The sequence below is a fragment of the Leucopleurus acutus genome (genome assembly GCF_964270905.1).
Source record: "Leucopleurus acutus genome assembly, chromosome: 4".
NCBI lineage: Eukaryota > Metazoa > Chordata > Mammalia > Artiodactyla > Delphinidae > Leucopleurus > Leucopleurus acutus.
This window is the reverse complement of record NC_139146.1, coordinates 150,884,694-150,905,328: the sequence shown is the minus strand read 5'-3', so window position 1 is coordinate 150,905,328 and position 20,635 is coordinate 150,884,694.

The following is a 20,635-nucleotide window of genomic DNA, read 5'->3' as shown; positions in this document are numbered from 1 at the left end:
TAGATAAATGTAAAGAGTGCATAGATCCTGTTGAGACCTGTTTCAATAGCTTGAAAAATCAGGTAAAAAGAAAACATTTTAGTAATAGAGAAAAGATACAAGGGGAAAAAAATCATGATACATCCTGGTAAAATGTCTGAATGCCAAGGATAAAAAGAAAAAACTATTACACTATTCCATATACAAAGAATAAGTTATCTGCAAAGGAAAAGGTGATCAGATTTGCATATGATTTCTCACCTGCAACATCAGAAGCAAGAAGGTATTGGAAAAACACGAGAGACTGAAATTCAAGGACAGCAACCCAAGAATCACTCTCATTCATCTGTTAGCATTAAAGGAAGACTTTTGAAGCTAGGCAAAGGATCTGCGAGTACATTACTCATGTTCCCCCAAATGAAATAAGAACTGAAAAGAAAGCACAAGACACCTGGAGATGGGAAGGTACATAGGACAGTCAATAAAGGTGACCAATGACCTGTAACACAATTACTAACAGACAAATCCAAGTGGAAAATCGTGGACTTAATGGTAATAATTAGAGCAAACACTTACTGACTGCTTACATATCAAAAGCAATGTTTCACGCACTTATTTTTCATTTAATTCTCACAACAAACCCATAACTTTTATTGCAGTGATTTCAAAATAAGGAGTTGTGTGGGTGGAAGAATACAGTGTTAAATGTTTCAGCCTAGAGGGAGTCAACAGAGAAGTAAAACTATTCTAAATTTGCTCTGGTGTGTGCAGTGGGTGCAAGAAGACAGTTAAGGAAGGACAATTTCTTTTGAGGGAATATAGTTGTTATCCACGAAAAACATGTATAAATGCAAACAAAATAACACTAGGATGGCAATAATATTATCAGATCACATGGTGCCTAAGGTTTATACAGTAACATATGTAAAGGGGAATATTATGTAATTAGAAGAGACATGATGCCTATAAACCTGAAGATACCAAAACATAGTAGTTAAATATGTAAAATAAGAAACATCTTTTCATGTGCCTATTGGCCAACTCTGTGAGTATATGAAAAACCATTGAATCAGACATCCTAAATTTGTGATATTGTACAGTATGTGAATTATATTTCAAAAAAGCTGTTACCAAAAAAATAGTATTTAAAAAGAGAAATGAAAAGAACTGATATTAAAAACAGGAAAAATATAAATGGAAATCATAAATACAAAGAAAAATTTACTTTTAAAAATCAGGAAAACTGATTTAAAAGATATATATAGAACCTTACATTCTTCAATTAGAAAATTTATACTTTTTAGTATGTTCGTGGGTAACGAACAAAGATAAATCACATAGTTGGCCACAAGGAAATCTTGTGGGCTTTTTCTTAATGAAGATCTTATAGATTAGAAATACTGACCATATTCGAATAAATTAAAAAATGTCAAATAATCTTAACCAATTTCAAACTAACAAATATGTTCCTAAGATAACCCCTGGATCAAAGAGGAAAGCAAAACTGAATATAAATAATATGAAAAGCATACAAATGAGTAAACACCATCTCAGAATACATGGGACATAGAAAAAGCTTGAGTTAGGAAACAATACAGTTTTCATGCCTTTATCATTATTAAAGAGGAAAAGCACATAAACATAGAACTTATAAGAAACATAGATACCCTTTAACAAGATTTATTTAAAAAGTTGGAAAAGAAAACAAAGCAGAAATTAATTAAAACTAGAGAGGATAAATAAATCAAAAATGTCTATGAAGATACAAATAAAGCAGATAAAACCTTTGAGTAAGGAGTGGTTAGATAGCAAAAAATATAGAAGATAAAGGTTGAGAAAAGAGACATAACCAGCTATTACATTGCATGATAAAATTTATAATTGAAACTATGTCAATAAACTTTTTAATGAACAGGAAGTAAAATGTTTCATAGCAAAGTCAAAATTTCCAAGTTGGACCTAAGAGAAGTATATAGAAATTTTGGAATATATCAATTACCTATAAGGAGACTGGAAAGGTGATGAAAAATATTTTTAAAAGAATCTGGATTAGATGGACTCACAGCAAATTCAATCAATTCTCTAACCTTTAAAGAACAAATATTTTCAGTTATTTACAATATTCAACAATGTGAAAGCGCATGGAAAATTCTTCAGTTGATTTGAAAGAGACAGCAAACTTTAACACCAAAACCTAATAAAGATCAAACCAAACAAAAAGAGACCAATTTAAATTATTTCAATGCAAAATTTTAAAGAAAATATTAAGTAAAATCTAGTCCGGTGTAAAACAATTAATATCCCATGCCCCAAGTAGGGTTTATGCAAAGAATATGAATTATTACAGATTACTATGTTATCAGATTTCCTGAAATTGAATCACTCATATACAAAAAATATGCATATGAGTGATTCAATTTCAGGAAATCTGATAATAATCATTTTTACCAATCAACAGAGGGAGAAAATCATATAATCATATAATTATGGGTAGAAAAGGCATTTGACACATTTCATATATTCCTAAAAGGGATTCTAGGTAAAACAGAAATAAAAGAACACTACAGATATATAATGACAATTACCTAAGAAAAATCAACAGCTAATATGATCCCAAATATTGAAACATTAAAACAATTTCAATTACAATTGGAGATTGCACAGGAAATCACAGTATCATTCAACATTACCTTGGAAGTTGTAGTAAATACTTAGACAAGAAAATGAAATTACCTGTATAAAGAATGGAAAAGAATATACGAAACTTTGTGTAATGAATGAATGACATGACTTTATTCTTTGAAAACTCAAGAGAATCTAGGTTTAAAAATTGTTATATTAAATAAGGTAATTTGATAAAGTTCTGCATATAAAAATAGCTTGAAGAAATCAATATTTATTCTCTATTTTAGAAATAAATAATTTGAAGGGAAAAAAGAAAAATATTTGCAAGAGCAACAAAAGTATAAACTCTTTAGTACTAAATTTAACAAGAAAGTCACAGGATCTATATGAAAAAAATATAAAATAATTTTGAAGGACTCAGAAAAATATGTAATGAAATGAAGATGCATTGTATTTTTTTGGATGACTTATGTAACAACTTATATAATAATAATAAATTAATATATAAATTTAATGCAACTTGAATTAAAATATCAATAAATTGTAATTAAATAAAATGATATTGGAGCTCATATGGAAAAATAAATTTCCAAGAATATCCAACAGTACAAAACAAACAAAAAACAACAAAATATATATATATATATATATATATATATATATATATATATATATGAAAGGGAAGAGATTTGCCTTATAAGATATTACAGGATAATCATATTGATATGTTACTGGCATAAGAATATTATATGGATGTGTGTATATACATATATATATATATGTATCTATACAGGTGTTGATGAAAGTTGTGGTTGAATACAGGTTTTTTTAATGATAGATTACATATAAATTTTTGGCTTAACTAGCTACGCACTTTTAAAAATGTTACACTGGAGCCTTATCTCACTCCATATACAACAATTAATTTCAGATGATTTGAAATTTAAATTAAAAATTGTTGAATTTAAAAAAATTGTTTTAAGTTAAAGAAAACTTACAAAACCAATTTAGGAAGAAGGGTACCAAATAGCTGAGAGATTACATGTACAAATCACACCTTCTTGACTAAAAGAGGAAACCCAGGATGTATAAAAATGTGACAGAAACATTCTACTTTATAAAAAATTTATAATATAGCAAAAAATACAATACACAAAATAAATGATATCTAGTAGCAAGAGGAAAAATAAAAGCAGAAATAAAAAATTGTTTCATTAAGATTTAAAAACATATGGAACAGTGGCTATGTACTAGTCACATTTCATCACTTTATATTTTTATTTCTATTCTAAAGTTTTCAGTTATAAGTGCTTGAAAACTTTTCTTAATAGTAAGAAAATCCATAATATTTTTCATTTCAGACTCCCAAACCATCATCTTGTCTCATCAGTCAGCAAAATAAAGCTTGCTATTATTTTAAGTTTCAAACTATGTTTTTTCTTCTCACATCTCTCTTCCATATATTATCCTTGCCTTCACTAGGATTACAGCTTTCCTTTGAGGATACCATGATGGAAACAGCAAGTTCTTAAATAGGGTTACATGCAACATCAAAACAGTCTGGGCATGGTCACAGTTACAGGACATTGAGATGCAAAATGGCTGGATCTTTCCGTCCAGACCATCTTCTGACCTCCAGAAACAGCCAGCAGGTCTACATCACATTCAAAAGTAAACTTAAATTCTGATGAAAGGAAAGTTATGTTTTAAAAACAAGGATTAACTGGATGCCTGGAGAGATAAAAGTAATAATAAAGGTAATAGAACATGTGACTCTATAGGAATTTGCTAGGAGAATTGTGGCTGCTAGAGGGGAAACTGTACCAAGGAAATGGGCAAAGGCCCACGAGTTGGAAGGTAGGAAATTGGGAGCACAGCAAAGTGCTACAGGAAGCTAGCATGTGAGGATACACAGAGTAGAGCAGTGCCTGTCTGACAAGTTCAAGGTGTTGTCTGTATAGTTTTATTTATATAACCGAGATTGGCAATAACTACAGATTTTCTGAAGTAACTATTAACCAAACCACAAAGTTCACTTATTCATAGGTATGAGTTAAAAGAATAAATTTTGGAGCCAAATAAAAAGACTGCCTGTAGTTTCAGCTCAGATTCTCTGCTGACTTGTTGTTACCCTGGGTATTTTACTTAACTTTATTGTGTCTCAGTCTCTGCATCAGTTAAACAGGGTTAATAACAGTACTTCCTTCACTGACTTGCTGTAAGGGATTAAATGTGAAAACACGTATAGGGCTTAGAACAATCCCTGACACGCATAGGTACTAATAAATGTGAGTTATTGTTACTATCTTGTATTCAGACAGCAGAAATATATTTGAGAGTCTACTATATATCAGATGCTATACACACTGGAAATACAAAAGTAATAGGAAATACAACCTTAACCTCGAGTAATCTAATGAGGAGATGGACAAGTTGACCAGCAGCTACAAGTCCTCTGCTGGGTCCATGCAGAGTCTGAGAAAGCAAAGGGGTGGCACAGATCAATGACAGTCAACAAAACCCCCTGCTAGATGTGACTCTTGAGATGAGCCTTAAAGAATGAAGGAAAACTGAAGAGCACAGTTTGTGCAAGCAATGATAGACTGAAGCATCATAGCATTAAAGAGCAAATCTCAAGTACTTTTGTAACAGCTGGAGTTAAGTTGTGGGCAAGAGGGAGGAATGTGGTAGCTGGCTGGGCTAATGTCAGTGAGAAGAGCAGAGGCAACCTAGGAAGGATATTGTACGTCTGGGAATCTGAACATGATTGTGAAAGCCTTGAAAATCAAGGAGTGACAAGTTCAGATACTCCTGAGCTGTGGGTATGAAGGTGATGCTGGGAGCAGTGGCCACTTGGAATGACACGCCAGTAATTTAAGTAGAACTGAGGATAGCTATGCTAAAGCAGTCAGTAGAGAGAAGGAAAAACAAACAAAAAGCAGCAACAAAGGAAACCGGTCGTTAATACCAGGATTCTAATTTGATACAGGACTCAGGGGAAACAAAGGAATCTATGATGACTTTCCAGCTCAGGAGGTTTCTAGCCTGTGCAGCTGGAAAGCTGGTACAGGTATCCTGTAAACCAGGACGAGGAGCAGATGGGAAGAAGCCCAGGGCGGGGCAGGTCCTATGCGTGCTGTATGCAGGGAGTCCAAGTAAAGATGCTTAGTGTGGTGCTTCCCTGGTGGCGCAGTGGTTGGGAGTCCGCCTGCCAATGCAGGGGACACGGGTTCAATCCCTGGCCTGGGAGGATCCCACATGCCGCACAGCACCTAAGCCTGTGCGCCACAACTACAGAGGCTGCGCTCTAGAGCCTGCAAGCCACAACTACTGAGCCCACCAGCCACGACTGCTGAAGCCCGCGCACCTGGAGCCCGTGCTCTGCAACAAGAGAGGCCACGACAATGAGAAGCCCGCACACAGCAACAAAGACCCAACACAGCCAAAAATAAAAACAAATAAATAAATAAATTTATTTTTTTAAAAAAAGATGCTTAGTGTGCAGTTAGCATCGGGGTTGAGACGCAGGAGTTAAAATCTGTGCCATCCCGATGGAGGATATACATTCTCCTATACCCCATAGAAACAGAACAGCAGAAGGCTAACTGTGGAGCATGGATTTTCCAGGGGCTTTACAAATATGTGGAGAAAATTCTAAAATTAGATTTAGAATATTTCACTTAAAGACGTTTTCTCATATCTGAATAAGTAAAGGAAAAATGACACAACAAACCAGATGTGTTCTGAAAGATAATGAAATGTTCACAACACTCAAATCCTTATTTTTTTATTTTGAAAACAGCAAGACATAATATTTAGATTTATGCATCCCACAACTGTATATCAAATGCAAGGAGATACTTCCAAACCTTACAACAGTTAAAGAAAGAATGTGTTCACTCAGTCAGGTGTGAAAAATTTATGGCAGTGTCAGCCTTTATCTATTTCTTAACACTTAACATGGCAACTGAAGAACAAAGACCCAGGGTAGAGCTAAGTCGGTGTACCAGCTTATGTGCCATATATTTCAGCAGACAAAATATCTACTTTTTAAATTAAATGTTAATTCACATCATTCAATGGTAACACTCTACTGGAGGAAACCACCAAAGATCCCTGGTTTCAGCATCCCTGTCACAGAATAAACTTCCAGTAAAGATTTTTCTCCTGGTAGGTTCACTACTGTGTTTCAATCAGCTTACCCACCTGAGCATGTGTAATGCACTGTATGTTTAGAACTTAAATATCCCTTAATGATTCGCTCAACATTCTACATTTTTACCTCATTGTGGAAAGAAGGGGACTTACCACCCCAGACAAAGTTCTGTCATGTGATTACTGGAAAAGAGATTAAAAACTGCCAGAGAGGGCTTCCCTGGTGGCGCAGTGGTTGAGAGTCCGCCTGCCGATGCGGGAGACGCGGGTTCATGCCCCGGTCCGGGAAGATCCCACATGCCGCGGAGCGGCTGGGCCCGTGAGCCATGGCCGCTGAGCCTGCGCGTCCGGAGCCTGTGCTCCGCAGCGGGAGACGCCACAGCAGTGAGAGGCCCTCGTACTGCCAAAAAACAAAAAAACTGCCAGAGACAAATAAAATCCTCATTAGCATCAGAAATTAACAGATGTGCTTTGGCAAAAGTAGACCGTCCTTGACCTCCACGATGATCTTTTGCTTATGGAAACTGTGACAACTGATTCTTTTGAAAGTTATAAGCTTTTCCTGCCCAAAGTGTTAAAACAGTATGTATTTCAATTAAAATATAAGAAAAGTAGTTGATGTGTTCCAGGTTTCACCAGCTTAAGGAAGGAAGGAAGGGAGGGAGGGAGGGAGGAAGGAAGGGAGGGAGGGAGGGAGGGAGGGAGGGAGTTAGTGATGATTTATATTAACTGGCTTTTTAATGGCTCAGGGAAATTCTGCCCATCAATCTTTCACACCACAATGAGAATGAAATAATCTCCCAAAAAGTAAAGGAAGATAAGGAAGGAAAGAAGGAAGGGAGGGAGGGAGGGAAGGGGGGAGGGAGGGAAGAAAGAGGGAAAGAAGTCATACTTGTATCAATGTCCTCCCTCCTCCCAGGGTCCCGGTGTTCCCTGGGGCTCTACTAGGACCTCTAGCTCACACACCAGTCTGCCAGCTGCCCCTGCAGACAGCATCTGTTCGGTTCTCCTCTTTTGCTTCAGCACCTCCCCTGGGGTGACCACAGAGAAAGCCTCTTTGTGAAAATGCCAAGTCCAGGCCAGGGGCGGTCTCCCTGAGCTTCTGAAGCCACACGACTGGCTGTCTAGTCCTGTGGGAGACGCGGGAAGAAATGGCCTTTCCAGCTGCACACCTTATTTTGTCACCTGAACCACAGGGCAGTTGCGGTGTCTTCTCAGGGCCCACAGAGTCTTTCCAGAACAGTCTGCTGGGAGGACACCTCATCCCCTAGCGCAAGGACAAGCCCGCTTCACAAGGAGGCTGGGACTGCGTGTGTCTCACGCCCTCCATCACTCCCTCCATCACTCCCTTTGCTCAAGGCCGTTCGGCGGCACATGGCTCTGAGTGTGAGAGACGCACAGGGATCCCACCGCCATCCTCTTGAAGTCCCTGTGGGCTTCAGACTGTGCAAGTTGTGTAATTCAGGATAATTAACCCATCAACTAGAAAATACAGCTGACATAGACTTTCCCTTACAAATACAGTAAGTGCCCTACACACGAACCTTCCAGTTGCAAACTTTCAAAGATGCAAACGCTCCCAGAGAAAGGATGAAGAGAGACAAGAGGAAGAAGAAGTAACTGAAGAACCGAAGAGGTTCACGACGCAGGAAATGGCAAGGGGATTGTCTTTAACTGAGGAGGCACTGTGAGTTTCTGAGGCACAGGACCAGAATGTAGAATGGTACACTAAGGTTGCAGCAGCCGTTCAGAATGCAATTCAGTACTACCAGGTCTTCTATGACAAGAAAAAAAGTAAAAGAGCTACTACCCAGACATCACTGCATCATTTTTTCAAGAGGGTAGACAGAATTGAATCCAGCAAGGAACCTGGGCCATCAGCATCAGGCGTGAGTGAGATGGCAGCTTGCCTTCCATCTCTTACTGCTGACGATCCTTCAGCTCTATCATCCCCCACGTCCTCTCCCTCCTCCAGTCGTAACTCTTCTTGTCTGTTCACTCGATGCCAGCCCCTGGATGCCAGCTCTTGTACTGTACTACTGTACTTTTCAAGATACCATACTGTAAGATTTTAAATGTTTTCTTTACTTTTGTGTTTGTTTTTTATGTATTATTTATGTGAAAATATTATAAACCTATTACAGTACGGTACTATATAGCCGATTGTGTTAGTTGGGTACCTAGGCTAACTTCGTTGGACTTACAAACAAACTGGATTTACAAACTCGCTCTCAGGAACAGAACTCATTCGTTATGTAGAGGACTTACTGTACCCGAAACAGACACTGCTCAAATGTGAAGATGTAGTAAAACTACTGCAAGAACATGGTGAGAAATATACACGTGGTTGGTTTTCTGCATGGAAGCATTAAGGGGGTCTCCAAAAATGCAATATTGACTAATATGGAATAGGATTCCAGTAGGCAACACACCACCATCCTACTTGGCAATAGAGCTCTTGTCTGGAGGATTATTCAACACTATCTGGGTTTTTTCCCACATTTGGGGAAATGAAGCTATTCCCAACCATTCAAACTGTACCTGTATTTGTTAAAAAAATATAAATCACATTTTTGCCAGAGGTAGCCCTAGATATAATGATGATCCAGTTCTATAAAAACAATTCTGAATGTTACTTGCAGACACATAAAAGCACATCTATTCCTGAATTAAACCTTTACATTCTTTGTGTGTCAGTAGATAATTAGGCTGCTTGAAAGCCTGAGATATTTAACCATAGCACTTTTCTGATGAAACCACTTCTTTTATATCTCGTTAATATTTCTTCTACTTTCATTTAAATATATATATTTATACATATACATACACATATATATTTTTTTCCTCTCCTAAGTAAATATATTACCTTTTGTTACAATCTTAGAGAATTTACTGGTGGCAAAGTAAGAGGAAAGTGAACAGTAGACCATTCAAAATAAGTAAAAATATATCTTAAAAAATAATATAAATGCAAAATTTAATTATAATGGTGAATAATTAAGGTCCCATGAAAGAAAGAAAAGTAAAATGGGGTGAGCTAAAGCATCCTTTCAAATGCTTTACAAAGCAACCTTGAAACACAAGATTTTGAAGAAAAAGATGGAAAGTGCACATCTCTGATTCTAGACTCCTCATTTGTACAAGTGGATTTTAGCATTTTAATTTCTTTTGTACAGCCTTTTACGTTTTACATGCATATTTGCATGTATTTCTTAGGTATTATTACCAGGCCACTAAAATGCCATAGGAGTGCATTTCCATTCTTTTTGTTTAAAATCATGGGCCTTAACAGGTCACTTTGTAAAGCATTTGAAAGAACGCTTTAATTCACCCCATGTCTCTTCCCTTTTTGCCACATTTATATATAGTGTTATAAGTGTGTGTGTGTACATACTACCTCTATATGCATACATCTATAATTTACAACTCTCAGGATAAATGATTTGCACACTGGTAAAGAGAAAAATCTTCTCTGAATACCTCTTTCAATCTTCTCAATCTCAACATCACCCCTTTCATATTATATTTATACCCTAGCTTATCTTTATCTTTATTACATAACATTTCAAACACATACAGTAGCAGAGAAGACAATAAAATAAACTCCTGTTCCTATCATAAAAAATCATTTTAATAAAGACACTTTTGTTCTTTACAAATATGCCAGGACCTTACAGAGTTGCACATACCATAAAGAATCCATCTCCTTCCTAAATTTCCCTAACCTCTATCTTTCTTTTCTACCTTGTATTCTTCCCTTCTAACTTATTCGTTTTCTTATCCTGTCTGTTCCTACTGAGGTTATGACACGGAAAAATGACAGGTGTGCAAATAGAAAGAGAAGAGAGAATAATGGGCTAGAACATGCCTCGGCCATGTCTTCTTTATTTGCCACTTTCAAAACACACAGATCGCACACATTGTGATCCAGACACACAAATGGCTGCTGTTCCAGTTTCCATCTCTGATATCCCTGTTTTACCTGCCAAAGAGTGTTATCAAAAATAATTAGAGGGCTTCTTCAAGATGGTGGAGGAGTAAGACGGGGAGATCACCTTCCTCCCCACAAATAGATGAAAACTACATCTACATGTGCCACAACCCCTACAGAACACGTACTGAACGCTGGCAGAAGACCTCAGACCTCCCAAAAGACAAGAAACTCCCCACGTACCTGTGTACGGCAAAAGAAAAATCAGAGGCAAAAGAATAGGGACGGGACCTGCACCAGTGGGAAGGAGCTGTGAAGGAGGAAAGGTTTCCACACACCAGGAGCCCCTTTGCGGGCGGAGACTGCGGGTGGCAGAAGGGGGAAGCTTCAGAGCCACAGAGGAGAGCGCAGCCACAGGGGTGCGGAGGGCAAAGCGGAGAGATTCCCGCACAGAAGATCGGTGCCGACCGGCACTCACCAGCCCGAGAGGCTTGTCTGCTCACCCGCCAGGGCGGGCGGGGCTGGGAGCTGAGGCTCGGGCTTCGGTCAGAGCGCCTGGAGAGGACTGGGGTTGGCAGCGTGAACACAGCCTGAAGGGTCTAGTGCGCCACAGCTCGCCGGGAGGGAGTCCGGGGAAAAGTCTGGACCTGCCTAAGAGTCAAGAGACCATTGTCTCAGGATGCATGAGGAGAGGGGATTCAGGGCACCACCTAAACGAGCTCCAGAGACAGGGGTGAGCCGCGGCTATCAGCCCGGACACCAGAGATGGGCATGAGACGCTAAGGCTGCTGCTGCCGCCACCAAGAAGCCTGTGTGCGAGCACAGGTCACTATCCACACCCCCCTTCCGGGAGCCTGTACAGCCCACCACTGCCAGGGTCCCGGGATCCAGGGACAACTCCCCCGGGAGAACGCACGGCACGCCTCAGGCTGGTGCAACGGCATGCCGGCCTCTGCAGCTGCAGGCTCATCCCGCATCCGTACCCCTCCCTCCCCCCGGCCTGAGTGAGCCGGAGCCCCCGAATCAGTGGCTCCTTTAACCCCGTCCTGTCTGAGCGAAGAACAGACGCCCTCCCACGACCTACACACAGAGGCGGGGCCAAATCCAAAGCTGAGCCCCAGGAGCTGTGCAAACAAAGAAGAGAAAGGGAAACCTCTCCCAGCAGCCTCAGGAGCAGCGGATTAAATCTCCACAATCAACTTGATGTACCAGCATCTGCGGAATACCTGAATAGACAATGAATCATCCCAAATTGAGGAGGTGCACTTCGGGAACAACTGGAGACTTGGGGTTTGCTTTCTGCATCTAATTTGTTTCCAGTTTAATGTTTACCTTAGCTTAGTATTTAGAGCTTATTACCATTGGTAGATCTGTTTACAGATTTGATTGCCCTCTTCCTTTTCTTATTTTATATATATTTTTCCCCCTTTTTCTCTTTTTGTGAATGTGTATGTGTATGCTTCTTTGGGTGATTTTGTCTGTATAGCTTTGGTTTTGCCATTTGTCCTAGGGTTCTGACTGTCCATTGCTTTTTGTTTGTTTGTTTGTTTCTTACTATAGTTTTCAGTGCTTGTTAGCATTGGTGGATTTGCTTTTTGGTTTGGTTACCCTATTCTTTCTTTCTTTTTTTTATTAAATTATTATCTTTAATAATTTTTTTCTATTTTAATAACTTTATTTCATTTATTTATTTTTTCTTTCTTTCTTTCTTTCTTTCCTTTTCTCCCTTTTCTTCTGAGCCACGTGGCTGACAGGGTCTTGGGGCTCTGGCCAGGTGTCAGGCCTCAGCCTCTGAGGTGGGAGAGCTGAGTTCAGGACATTGGTCCACCAGAGACCTCCCGGCTCCACATAATATGAAACAGTGAAAGCTCTCCCAGAGATCTGCATCTCAATGCTAAGACCCAGATCCACTCAATGACCAGCAAGCTACAGTGCTGGACGCCCTATGCCAAACAACTAGCAAGACAGCAACACAACCACACCCAATAGCAAAGAGGCGGCCTAAAATCATACTAAGGTCACAGACACCCCAAAACACACCACCAGACGTGGTCATGCCAACCAAGAAGACAACGTCCAACCTCATCCACCAGAACACAGGCACCAGTCCCTTCCCCCAAGAAGCCTACACAACCCACTGGACCAACCTTACCCACTGGGAGCAGACACCAAAAACAAAGGGAACGACAAACCTGCAGCTTGCGAAATGGAGACCCCAAACACAGTAAGTTAAGCAAAATGAGAAGACAGAGAAATACACAGCATATGAAGGAGCAAGGTAACAACCCACAAGACCAAACAAATGAAGAGGAAATAGGCAGTCTACCTGAAAAAGAATTCAGAGTAATGATAGTAAACATGATCCAAAATCTTGGAAATAGAATGGAGGAATTACAAGAAATGCTTAACAAGGAACTAGAACTAAAGAGCAAACAAACGATGCAAACACAATACATGAAATTAAAAGTTCTCTAGAAGGAATCAATAGCAGAATAACTGAGGCAGAAGAATGAATAAGTGACCTGGAAGTTAAAATACTGGAAATAACTACTTCAGAGCAGAATAAAGAAAGAAGAATGAAAAGAACTGAGGACAGTCTCAGAGACCTCTGGAACAAAATTAAACACAGCAACATTAGAATTATAGGGGTCCCAGAAGAAGAAGAGAAAAAAATAGGGACTGAGAAAATATTTGAAGAGATTATAGTTGAAAACTTCCCTAATATGGGAAAGGAAATAGTCAATCAAGTCCAGGTAGAGCAGAGAGTCCCATACAGGATAAATCCAAGGAGAAACATGCCAAGACACATATTATTCAAACTGTCAAAAATTAACTACAAAGAAAAAATAGTAAAAGCAGCAAGGGAAAAGCAACAACTAACATACAAGGGAATCCCCGTAAGGTTAAGAGCTGATCTTTCAGCAGAAACTGCAAGCCAGAAGGGAGTGACAGGACATACTGAAAGTGATGAAAGGGAAAAACCTACATCCAACATTACTCTACCCAGCAAGGATCTCATTCAGATTCGACGGAGAAATTAAAACCTTTACAGACAAGCAAAAGCTAAGAGAATTCAGCACCACCAAACCAGCTCTACAACAAATGCTAAATGAACTTCTCTAGGCAGGAAACACAAGACAAGGAATAGACCTACAATAACAAACCCAAAACAATTAAGAAAATGGTAATAGGAACATACATATTGATATCTACTTTAAATGTAAATGGATTAAATGCTCCAACCAAAAAAAATTGCTGAATGGATACAAAAACAAGACCTATACATACGCTGTCTACAAGAGACCCACTTTAGACCTAGGGACACATACAGACTGAAAGTGAGGGGATGGAAAAAGATTTTCCACGCAAATGGAAATCAAAAGAAAGCTGGAGTAGCAATTCTCATATCAGACCTTAAAATAAAGACTATAACAAGAGACAAAGGACACCACATAATGGTAAAGGGATCAATCCAAGAAGAAGATATAACAATTGTAAATATTTATGCACCCAACATAGGAACACCTCAATACATAAGGCAAATGCTAACAGCCATAAAAGGGGAAATCAACAGTACCACAATCACAGTAGGGGACTTTAACACCCCACTTTCACCAATGGACAGATCATCCAAAATGAAAATAAATAAGGAAACACAAGCTTTAAATGATACATTAAGCAAGATGGACTTAATTGATATTTATAGGACATTCCATCCAAAAAGAGCAGATTACACTTTCTTCTCAAATGCTCATGGAAAATTCTCCAGGATAGATCATACCTTAGATAACAAATAAAGCCTTGGTAAATTTAAGAAAATTGCAATTGTATCAGTATCTTTTCTAATCACAATGCTATGAGACTAGATATCAATTACAGGAAAAAAACCTGTAAAAAATACAAACACATGGGGCTTCCCTGGTGGCGCAGCAGTTGAGAGTCCACCTGTCAATGCAGGGGACACGGGTTCATGCCCTGGTCTGGGAAGATCCCACATGCCACGGAGCGGCTGGGCCTGTGAGCCATGGCCGCTGAGCCTGCACGTCCGGAGCCTGTGCTCCACAATGGGTGAGGCCACAACAGTGAGAGGCCTGCGTACCGCAAAAATATATATATATATATATATATACACACAAACACATAGAGGCTAAACAATACAGTACTAAATAACCAAGAGATCACTAAAGAAATCAAAGAGGAAATCAAAAAATACCTAAAAACAAATGACAATGAAAACAAGACGACCCAAAACTTATGGGATGCAGCAAACGCAGTTTGAGGGAAGCTTATAGCAATACAATCCTACCTCAAGAAACAAGAAACATCTCAAATAAACAATCTAACCTTACACCTAAAGCAATCAGACAAAGAAGAACAAAAAAACTCCAAAGTTAGCAGAAGGAAAGAAATCATAAAGATCAGATCAGAAATAAATGGAAAAGAAATGAAGAGAACAATAGCAAAGATCAATAAAACTAAAAGTTGGTTCTTTGAGAAGATAAACAAAATTGATAAACCATTAGCCATACTCATCGAGAAAAAAATGGGAGAAGACAAATCAACAGAATTAGAAATAAAAAAGGAGAAGTAACAACTGACACTGTAGAAATACAAAGGATCATGAGAGACCACTACAAGCAACTACATGCTAATAAAATGCACAACCTGAAAGAAACGGACAAATTCTTACAAAAGTACAACCTTCCGAGACTGAACCAAGAGGAATTAGAAAATATAAACAGACCAATCACAAGCACTGAAATTGAAATTGTGATTAAAAATCTTCCAACAAACAAAAGTCCAGGACCAGATGGCTTCACAGGTGAATTCTATCAAACATTTAGAAAACAGCTGACACATATCCTTCTCTAACTCTTCCAAAATATAGCAGAGGGAGGAACACTCCCAAATTCATTCTGTGAGGCCACCATCACCTTGATATCAAAACCAGACAAAGATGCCACAAGAAAAGAAAACTACAAGCCAATATCAATGATGAACATAGATGCAAAAATCCTCAACAAATACTAGCAAAGAGAATACAACACCACATTAAAAGGCTCATACACCATGATCAAGTGGGGTTTATCCCAGGAATGCAAGGATTCTTCAGTACACACAAATCAATCAATGTGATAAATCATATTAACAAACTGAAGGAGAAAAACCATATGATCATATCTATCGATGCAGAAAAAGCTTGACAAACTTCAACACCGATTTATGATAAAAACCCTCCAGAAAGTAGGCATAGAGGGAACTTACCTCAACATAATAAAGGCCATATATGACAAACCCACAGCCAACATCATCCTCAATGGTGAAAAACTGAAACCATTTCCACTAAGATCAGGAAAAAGACAAGGTTGCCCACTCTCACCACTATTATTCAACATAGTTTTGGAAGTTTTAGCCACAGCAGTCAGAGAAAAAAAGAAATGAAAGGGATCCGGGCTTCTGTGGTGGCACAGATGTTGAGAGTCTGCCTGCCGATGCAGGGGACGCGGGTTCGTGTCCCGGTCCGGGAAGATCCCACATGCCGCAGGGCGGCTGGGTCCGTGAACCATGGCCGCTGAGCCTGCGCGTCCGGAGCCTGTGCTCTGCAACAGGAGAGGCCGAAGAGGGGAGAGGCCCGCGTACCACAAAAAAAAAAAGAAAAAGAAATAAAAGGGACCCAGGGCTTCCCTGGTGGCGCAGTGGTTGAGAGTCCACCTGCTAATGCAGGGGATGCGGGTTCATGCCCCGGTCTGGGAAGATCCCACATACCGCGGAGCAGCGGGGCCCGTGAGCCATGGCCACTGAGCCTGCGCGTCCGGAGCCTGTGCTCTGCAACGGGAGAGGCCACAACAGTGAGACGCCTGCGCACCGCAAAAAAAAAAAAAAAAGGGATCCAAATCGGAAAAGAAGAAGTAAAACTGTCAGTGTTTGCAGATGACATGATATAATATATAGAGAATCCTAAAGATACTACCAGAAAACTACTAGAGCTAATCAATGAATTGGGTAAAGTACCAGGATACAGAAGTAATGCACAAAAATCTCTTGCATTCTTATACACTAATGATGAAAAATCTTAAAGAGAAATTAAGGAAACACTCTCATTTACCACTGCAACAAAAAGAAAAAAATACCTAGGAATAAACCTACCTAAGGAGACAACAGACCTGTATGCAGAAAACTATAAGACACTGATGAAAGAAATTAAAGATGATACAAGTAGATGGAGAGATATACCATGTTTTTGGATTGGAAGAATCAACACTGAAAATGCCTATACTACCCAAAGCAATCTATAGATTCAATGCAATCCCTATCAAACTACCAATGGCATTTTTCACAGAACTAGAACAAAAAATTTCACAATTTGTATGGAAACACAAAAGACCCCAAATAGCCAAAGCAATCTTGAGAAAGAAAAATAGAGCTGGAGGAATCAGGCTCCCTGGCTTCAGACTATACTACAAAGCTACAGTAATCAAGACAGTATGGTACTGGCACAAAAACCGAAAGATAGATCAACGGAACAGGATAGACATCCCAGAGATAAACCCACACACATATGGTCACCTTATCTTTGATAAAGGAGGCAAGAATGTACAATGGAGAAAAGACAGGCTCTTCAATAAGTGGTGCTGGGAAAACTGGACAGCTACATGTAAAAGAATGAAATTAGAACACTCCCTAACACCATACACAAAAATAAACTCAAAATGGATTAAAGACCTAAATGCAAGGCCAGACACTATAAAACTCTTAGAGGAAAACATAGGCAGAACACTCTATGACATAAATCACAGCAAGATCCTTTTTGACCCAGCTCCTAGAGAAATGGAAATAAAAACAAAAATAAACAAATGGGACCTACTGAAACTTAAAAGCTTTTGCACAGCAAAGGAAACCATAAACAAGACTAAAAGACAACCCTCAGAACGGGAGAAAATATTTGCAAATGAAGCAACTGACAAAGGATTAACCTCCAAATATACAAGCAGCTCATGCAGCTCAATATCAAAAAAACTAACAACCCAATCCAAAAATGGGCAGAAGACCTAAAACAGACATTTCTCCAAAGAAGATACACAGATTGCCAACAAACACATGAAAGGATGCGCAACATCACTAATCATTAGAGAATGCAAATTGAAAGTACAATGAGGTATCACCTCACATCAGTCAGAATGGCCATCATCAAAAAATCTAAAAACAATAAATGCTGGAGAGGGTGTGGAGAAAAGGGAACCCTCTTGCAGTGTTGGTGGGAATGTAAATTGATACAGCCACTATGGAGAACAGTATGAAGGGTCCTCAAAAAACTAAATATAGAACTACCATATGATGCAGCAATCCCACTACTGGGCATATACCCTAAGAAAACCGTAATTCAAAAAGAGTTATGTACCACAATGTTCATGGCAGCTCTATTTACAATAGCCAGGACATGGAAGCAACCTAAGTGTCCACTGACAGATGAATGGATAAAGAAGGTGTCACATATATACAATGGAATATTACTCAGTCATAAAAAGGAATGAAATTGAGTTATTTGTAGTGAGGTGGATGGACCTAGGGACTGTCCTAGTGTGAAGTCAGAAAGAGAAAAACAAATACCATATCCTAACACATATATAGGGAATCTAAAAAAAATGCTTCTGAGGAACCCAGGGGCAGGACAGGAATAAAGACGCAGACGTAGAGAATGGTCTTGAGGACACGGGGATGGGGAAGGGTAAGCTGGCATGAAGTGAGAGAGTGGCATGGACATATATACACTACCAAATGTAAAACAGATAGCTAGTGGGAAGCAGCCGCATAGCACAGGGAGATCAGCTTGGTGCTTTGTGACCACCTAGAGGGATGGGATAGGGAGGGTGGGAGGGACATGCAAGAGGGTGGAGATGTGGGAATATATGCATATGTACAGGTGTTTCACTTTGTTATACAGCAAAAACTAACACACCATTGTAAAGCAATTATACTCCAATAAAGATGTTAAAAAATTGTTTTAAATTAAAAAATTTAAGATGTTAAAAAAATAAAAAAGGTTGCTTTTCAAAAAATGATTATTTCTAATTCATGCATTTGGTGTGTATTAGTCCAGGTGTGGCCTTTCACAGTCAAAATTGACTCTGGACATGGGACTCTGAGAGAAGCAGATGTTTCCCCAGGGTTGGGAGTACGGAGCAAAGGGAGGTGGTAGGCAGCAGGCAGAGACTGTGAGCCCTTGGGGCAGGATACAGGCTTGAGCTGGTTTTCAAGATGCAGAAAAGAAGATGAGCTTTATTGCATTTTGAAATTTACTTTAGGGCTGGCCTTGAGCACAGGAAAGAAAAGCCCTGATTTCAGCACCTAGAACTCAATGCAATTAGTGCCACACTTGCATCTTGATTAACTGGCCATCTGTGATACAGTCTGGATGCCAACTCAGCATCGTAAGATTGTAGTTTTGAGTGAGAGGTTCTGCAAGTGGACTTAGAAAGGGAACACTTCAATATAATTAGTTGGTTAGAAGCTGCCTCTATTAACTGTGCTTCCAATGTTACTAATTTTCAGGTAGGATTTTGGAATTGTGGGTATAGATATTTAATAGTCTTTGTATTTTAAAAGATATACTGAAATATATGAGTGAAATGAAATGTCTGGGACTGCTTCAATATAATCTGGTGGAATGGGAGGAATGTGGAAGAAAGACAAAAAAAAAGATTGGCTATAAGTTGATCATTGTTATGGTTGGGTAGCAGAAACATGGGTGTTCATTTTACTGCCCTCTCTGATATTGTCTGTGTTTCCGATTTTACATAATAAAAATAAGATACAATGTAAACATTATAAAATTATGTATATATATACATATACATATGTATATATTCTCTCCTCCAATCAGGCAAGCTTAGTAATGTATACTATATAATATTTTCAATAGCAAACTTTTCCTTTTTCTACTTAAAACAAGTAGTTGAGGAAAGAACAGAGTTACTTGTTAATGGGAGTAAATGAACTTGCATTTGCTGTACCGAAAGACAACATTAGTATCAAATTCATGAATATAAAATGCTGAGGCAGAAAGTTCACAGCTGTGAAACGGAGGATTTTCTACCCGGACCACCAAAGAGAAAACAAGTGCCCTCTTTGTGATAGATGAGAGACTAAACAAGAAAATTGACTATTCTGAGACTTGCCAGGATGCCTGAAGGAGAGCCTACGTCAGGCAGGAGTGTTCAGTAAACAGCAGGGAGTGGTCTTATAATAGTCACGTAGTATCGGTATTTGGTTGAGGCAAAGAGAATGGAAATATTAACCACAAAGGATTTTGTCTTTCGGGCTAGGTATGGGATGTGTCATATCCATTGTAAAATAAACTACCAGCCTCAAAGGGCCCAGAGATCACTACCATCATTTTTTCATACAAATCAGTTTCTTAACTCCATTTATTTTATTATATGTAGCAATGGTTATAGGATAAGTTGTTTTTTCTCTCCTTTTAAAGCAAATATTCATATTTTAAAATAATGAATCTTGGAAGCTGTAACCAATCTATTGAAAGAACATTTTCATTCACAGTAGGAGTTGCTTATACTTGTATTAAGGCTACATTTGCTCTAAGGATACAGTCTGTGAATATTGTCAGCATAAGGGCCACCCTCTTCTCACCTCTTTTTGCAGGTGTGCCAGGTGAGCTCTCAAAGCTTACTCCCAGGTTGCTTCGTTTTTCTGCTCTTATTGGGAGTCAGAGCAAAGGCTGTGTCCCATCACAGGAAAGGGGTTCAAATAAGGCTGGCGTCATACAGAAAGCTTTCTATCCGACAAGTTAGGGATGATTTATATTAACTGGCTTTTTAATGGCTCAGGGAAATTCTGCCCATCAATCTTTCATACCACAATGAGAATGAAATAATCTCAGGGAAGGGAAGGGAAAGGGAAAGGGAAGGGGAAGGGGAAGGGGAAGGG